Consider the following 6,048-nt stretch of genomic DNA (forward strand, 5'->3'; position numbering starts at 1 on the left):
AGTAATTGTTTATTGTGAGATGTAGAAGTAATCTGTTTGTTTATTTGTTTTAAATCGATGTTGGTGAGTTTACGGTGAAGAAAGGACAGTCTGGGCATGGGGCCCATGACTTTATTTCCTACACTTGGAAGACAGAGACAGATGGAACTCTTGTGAGTTCAAAGTCAGCCTGGTCTACAGAAGAATTTCTAGGATAGCCAAGGCTACATTAATAGAGAGACCCTGTCTCAAAAACAGAACAAAAAAAAAAAAAAAGAAAAGAAAAGAAAGGACAGAACAACAAATTCTCTGCTTTCACAGCCAAAGCAGGAAGCAGGAGAGTGGGGAGCATTTTATGGTGTTGACTTGAGGACAGTTTAATGTGAAAATTAGAATATAAATTTAATACTATATAGTATTAGAATTCCGTTTCTTTCGGTTCTCCAAAGTTTGGCTAAACCGAATTATGTCGAAGATGTGTGCATACACACCCCACAACACAGGGTACTGGGAGGGGTGGGATGCAAAACAGATGTAAGAGGAAGAGTCCAGAGCTTAAGAGAAACGCCATCACACACACACACACACACACACACACACACACAAGCGCGAGTGAGGCTGGGGAGAGGTAGCATATAAGAAAAAAGATGCTAGAGTCGAGGAAGAAAGAGTCCAGACCTCAGAAAGTGACAAGCTCAGAGGCAGCGCGAGACTCCATGGGAGTGAGCTTACGGGAACCGCCTGGCCTCTTGCCTGCCAGCACCGAAGGCACTGTGGCCACAGGCCAGGCGGGTGGCCGGGGAGGAGGTGGGACAAGTTTCTCCACTCGGGGCGCGACAGCGCTCGAGACACGGGCGGGGCGCGTCGCCCGCTCCCGGCAGGGCGTTGGGGCCGGTGACTCAGAGCTTTCCTCCCGGCCCCGCCCTCAGACGACCACGCCCCGCCTCGTTAGCCACGCCCCACCCCGTTGGTCCCGCCCCATGAGGAGGAGCCTCGCCTTCATCTCCGCCCCAGTCTCGGGGCGGGCCGGAGTCTGAGGAAGAGGAAGGGGACGAGGACAACGAGCGACGGGCGGCGGAGGACGCGGAGGAGGAAGGGGAGGCCGACCAACAAGATGGCCCCTGCTGCAGGAGCAGCCTCAGCAGCAGCAGGTGGGGGGCTGGAGGCGGCGCTGGCGGTGGCGGCTACGGCCGTGGTCCGGCGGCCTGGGACAGAGTCAGAGTCGATGGTGGCAGCGGCGGCGGCGGCGGCTGCCGCGACGGTGGCGACGGCCGCAGGGACTCGGAGCTGAGAGGAGCTGCTGCTCGGACCAGCGCGGTGAGCAAGTGGCGGTCGGCAGTGTGGGGAGCGGGGCTGCCGCGGCCGAGAACAATAGGCAGCGGCTGCGGGGATGGGGTTGTCCTCACCCGCCCTGCGCCTGGGACCGGCCCCAGGGCTTGTCAGTGGCCGGCGTCCTTTAGGCCTCAGGCCTCCGCGTGCCTCCCGGAGGGCCTGCCGGGGTAGGTAGGCCGAGGGGCGGTGCGGACGCCGCCCTGGACGCCGGGAAGGCTGGGGAGGCTGGGGCGGGAGGAGGGGGGTGGTCCGAGGCTGGCTGGTTCCGAGGTCCCTCGGAGGACAGCGGGCGGGCGGAGAGTTTGCTCGCAGGAAATGTTGTTTGGACCCCTGTCTGTGCGGTGGGGGAGGGAGTAGGCGCCTGTAAACAGCCGCCGCTCCTGCCTAGCTGCCAGGCGTGGCTGCTCCCTCCCCAGCCCCCTTCCTCCCTTGGCCAAGTGGGTTTTAGGGTGTCGGTTTCCCAGGAGTTCCTGGAGATAAACCCTATTGGCCAAGACGAAACCATGTGCAGGTGCCTTTTTCAAAAAGACTATAAGTGTACAACAACAAAAACACACAAAATGTGGTTGTTGGTAAAGGATGGAGTAGTAAGGGGTGGACCTTTCCTAACATGGTTCTAAACATCAGGTCTCTGTAAACACCACAGTACTCACATCCCAGGTCCGAGGGAGCGAGCCGAAACAAGGGCTCTTTTGAAGCAGCAATAATGTAACTCTTGACATCCCAGAATAGTCCGTGAAACTGGAAACAAAGCCACTTATTGGCAGCACTGAGACAGATTGTTAAGGTTTGAGCGGAACTTTTCTAACTAGCCATTTTGAATTGTGTACAGCAGAGGCGATATCATTAACCTCTTTGGTATCTGCTGGAAGCACTTAGGACAGAGAAGTGGTTCATCTGTCTCCCTTAGGATTTCATGTGTCTGTCTCATATTCTAATCATTTTTTTTTCCAATTTGTCCCAAAATTTGGAGAAGATCCTTTTTTCTCTGTTTGAAATTTCATATTTAAAGTCTACGTTCTAAGATTTCCAATACTTTTAGCCTGCCGTTATGCTTGCCTGTGAATCCTAGCACTCAGGAGGCTGAGGCAGAGTATCCTGATTTGACAAGACTAGTATCAAAAAACTAATTCAGCCAACAAAATGCCAGACAATAGAAACTTTTACTGATAGTTTTCAAAAACAAAAAACAGTTGTGGTTCTGTTTTAAGTGGCTAGGCTTAGGATGAGACACCTCATTTTATGTTAGTATGCTATACTGCAATAATATCTTTACACTTAAAAGTTAGATGTTTCTCCTAAATGTAATTTTTCAAGGCATTTACCACATACAATTTCAAATGGAGGGGGAAGAGGTAAATTTTATTCCATTTTCTACGTGTGTATGCAGAAAAATGTATTAAAAAGCTTGAAAGCATTCAAGAAGACTGCTTAATATTCACTTTCAGGATCTATCTAGGGGTCTTTGTGTTTCTTCCTTTCCTTTTATTGTTTTGGAGACGTGGTCTTGGTGTAGCCCAGGTTGGGCAGGAATTAACAGTCTTCCTGTCTTAGCATCCTGAATGTTGGGCTGAGTTAATATTAAAAGGAAGGTTGACTTGTACAAAGAAGTTGCTTGATAGCTTTTGCCAATTTCTAAGGTAATTTCCTAATGAAAATCTATCTCTGACTGTTAAAAGTATTGTTCAGTAATATGAAATTTAATTAGCAGTACTAGTTTCTAATTCTATTGAGGAGTTGATAGTGAATAATTATATAGAACGTAAAGTGAGTATAGTAGTATCATAGATTAATATCTGCAAACTTATTTTATGCCTAGTATAATATTGTCATGGATGCTTTGATCCTTTGAATCATGGAGAGACAATTTTTATATTATATATCTCCTGCTAATTTGGCTTTGGGGAGGGGAGATGGCCAAGAATTTCAGAACACTTTGTTTTTGTTTTTGAAGAACTCAGGTTGGTAGGTTTTCTTTTCCTAGTGAATTTTATTAGACACAAAGAATCATGTGTATTGATGTATCATGTATAATGATTCTGAAATTCATTTGTGGCCCTAAACATATTAGAAAAAGTACAAACTCATTTATGAGTTTGTAAATTTTAAGTTATAAAAAAACCTTCATTGCTTCATCAATGACTTGTTAATCTAATTTTTCTGAAAACAAAAGCCTTCAACTAAGAAACCAGGGAGAAATGGCACATGTCAGTGGGTAAGAGTGCTTGCTAAGTAGATATAAAGACTTAAGTTCGAATTCCCAGCGCTCCTGTAAAAACAAAACAAAACAAAACAGGGGGTGTGGCTGTGCCAGAGCTACACAGAGAAACCCTGTCTCGAAAAACCAAAAAAATAAAATAAAATAAAAATTACAGGGTTAAGGAGTATATGGCTATGGTAAAGTGCTTGCCTAGCATTCATGAGGGCCTGGGTTCTATCCCTAGCACATAAACCATTATCATCAACAACAAAAAACCAAAGCTGTGGCTAGTGACTCTTAGTACTGTAGAAGTAGAAGCAGGAGAATCACTGCAAGTTTGATGCTAATTTGGGATACAGAGTAAGGTCCAGATGAGTCTAGACTAGAATGAGGCCCTGCCTCAAGGAAACAAACAAAAAAACATATGTATGTATGTATGTGTGTGTGTGTATGTATGTGTGTCTGTGTATAGTGTTCGAGAGCATATTCCTTAAAACTGTTTATCTACTCCTTCTCCTCCTGTTGCATTGTTAATCCTTACTTCACATATACAGAATATAGAGTTAGAAACAGCTAAGTCAATAGCAAAAAGGTCACATACTTAGTAGATAAGAGTGTACTCATACCTACATCTTCTGACACAAAGTAGCTGCTTTACAGCTACTACGTGTGTCATTATTAAACCTAGAAGCATCATTCTGTATTGACAGTTTTCTTTTCCTGCTGTGAATGTTTTATAGAATTGTACTTGACCCCTATTTCTGTTACTTGTACACTGCCGAATACTTATATGGTCAAGAAGGTATAAATCTGAATCCTTAAAAAAATGCTTTTTTTTAAAAAGCAGGTTCAAATGCAATGACCTATGAACATTCATACTTTTTATCTTCAGTTTTTTATTTTATGTATATGAGTGTATGTGTGTATACCATTCTGATCCTGCAGAAGTCAGAAAAGTCTGTCAGATCCTCCGTATGGTTGTGAGCCACCATAAGGGTCCTGGGAACCAGACTTAGGTTCTCTGCAAGAGCAACAGGTGCTCTTAACCTCTAAGCCATCTCTTCAACCCCTAGAAATTGATACTTTTAGCAAGACAGATTTTTGGCATTGCTACAGTTTGCTATCTAATTACTAAATTGTGCCTTTGAATTACTTCATGAAAAATTTAAAACTAACTTTAATAATATTTAATGTTGTTAAAGCTAGGTCATATGATACTTGAGCTTCTTCATGATAAGTCCCCCCACCCCCCTTTATGCTATAGATAATTTAGAACTCTGCCATGTCTTCAAGAACTTAGGGGCTTAATATGGAACTTGATGGGATCTAATTAGTCTATTTTTCATATATCTATAAAGGGGTCAGTCTCTCACAAAGTGAAGAATAAACTGTTAAGTGATCCCTGTCTGGTGACTGTCTCAGGTCAGGATGTTCCTTGGCAGGGTTTTCTGACCTGGTTTAGCTTTGGCTCTGGCTATATTTATGCTCAGGGGTTAGATATTCTTCAGGATTGAGTTTAGAAAGATTTCTCAGATTGGCCTAAACCAGAAGATTTGGATTTTAAAAACAGTATGCTTCCTAGGATGTGGTTTAATACCTCCTGGTGAAGGCTGGAATCTCTTATTCTGTTTGGAGGTTAGAGTATAAGAATAGTGCTACCTGTCTCATGTCACCAGCACATGTATGTACCACATGCCACTGTGTCCTCAGGTTCTTGGGATTTGAACTCAGGTTCTCATGTTTGTATGGCACTGAGTCATTTCCTCAAGCCCCTAGTCTGTCTGTCTGCCTGCCCACCTATCTTTTTTAAAGATAAAGTATCTGTGTATCTCTATCTCTCTCCCTCTCCTGTATGTGTGTGTGTGTGTGTGTGTGTGTGTGTGTGTAAAATGCAGGTGTTCACAGAGTCCAGAAGAGGGTGTCATATCCTCTGGAATTGGAGTTGCCCAGTATGGATGAGTATTGGTAACTGAACTCAGATTATCTGGAAGAACAAGGAGCTGAGCCATCTCTGCAGCCCCTTCCATTGTTTCTTAATTCATACAGAAATCTTGAGATGTGAACAGAGGAGCCAGACTTGGTGGTATAGTCATAATCCTAGTACTGGAGAGCATGAGTCAGAAGGATGACAAGTTCGAGGTCAGTCTAAGGTATATAGATAGTGCTAGGCCAGTTTGGACCAAAGGAATTATTGAGCTTCTTTGAAAAAGGTCTTATTCATAATTATGTGAAATTTGACTACTTTTAGTGTAGTTCTAAAGTAGAAAAAAGTTATAAATTAAATGTGAGAGTAGAAGAACTATAATTAAGATATTTAACAAGGAGAGTAGTAAAATAAATTATCCACAACCACCACACATTATCCTAGAGCAGCAGCTAACTGCCTAGTACCTATAGACTCTTAAGAGTATCATTAAGGGCTGGTGAGATGGCTCAGTGGGTAAGGGCACCCGACTGCTCTTCCAAAGGTCCAGAGTTCAAATCCCAGCAACCACATGGTGGCTCACAACCATCCGTAACGAGATCTGGCTCCCTCT

At 44.2% G+C, this 6,048-nt stretch overlaps 1 protein-coding gene across 1 annotated transcript in view; it reads left to right on the forward strand.

The window, feature by feature from the left end:
- Positions 1-1,007: 1,007 nt before the first annotated feature.
- Positions 1,008-6,048, forward strand: part of Rc3h1 (ring finger and CCCH-type domains 1) — a 66,229-nt gene continuing 61,188 nt past the window's right edge. Inside the window, exon 1 of the mRNA XM_021155458.1 lies at positions 1,008-1,296. The gene's annotated coding sequence lies outside the window, so the exon portion shown is untranslated. The remainder of the gene's footprint in view (positions 1,297-6,048) is intronic.

This window comes from Mus caroli, chromosome 1, assembly GCF_900094665.2.
Source record: "Mus caroli chromosome 1, CAROLI_EIJ_v1.1, whole genome shotgun sequence".
NCBI classification, from domain to species: Eukaryota; Metazoa; Chordata; class Mammalia; order Rodentia; family Muridae; genus Mus; species Mus caroli.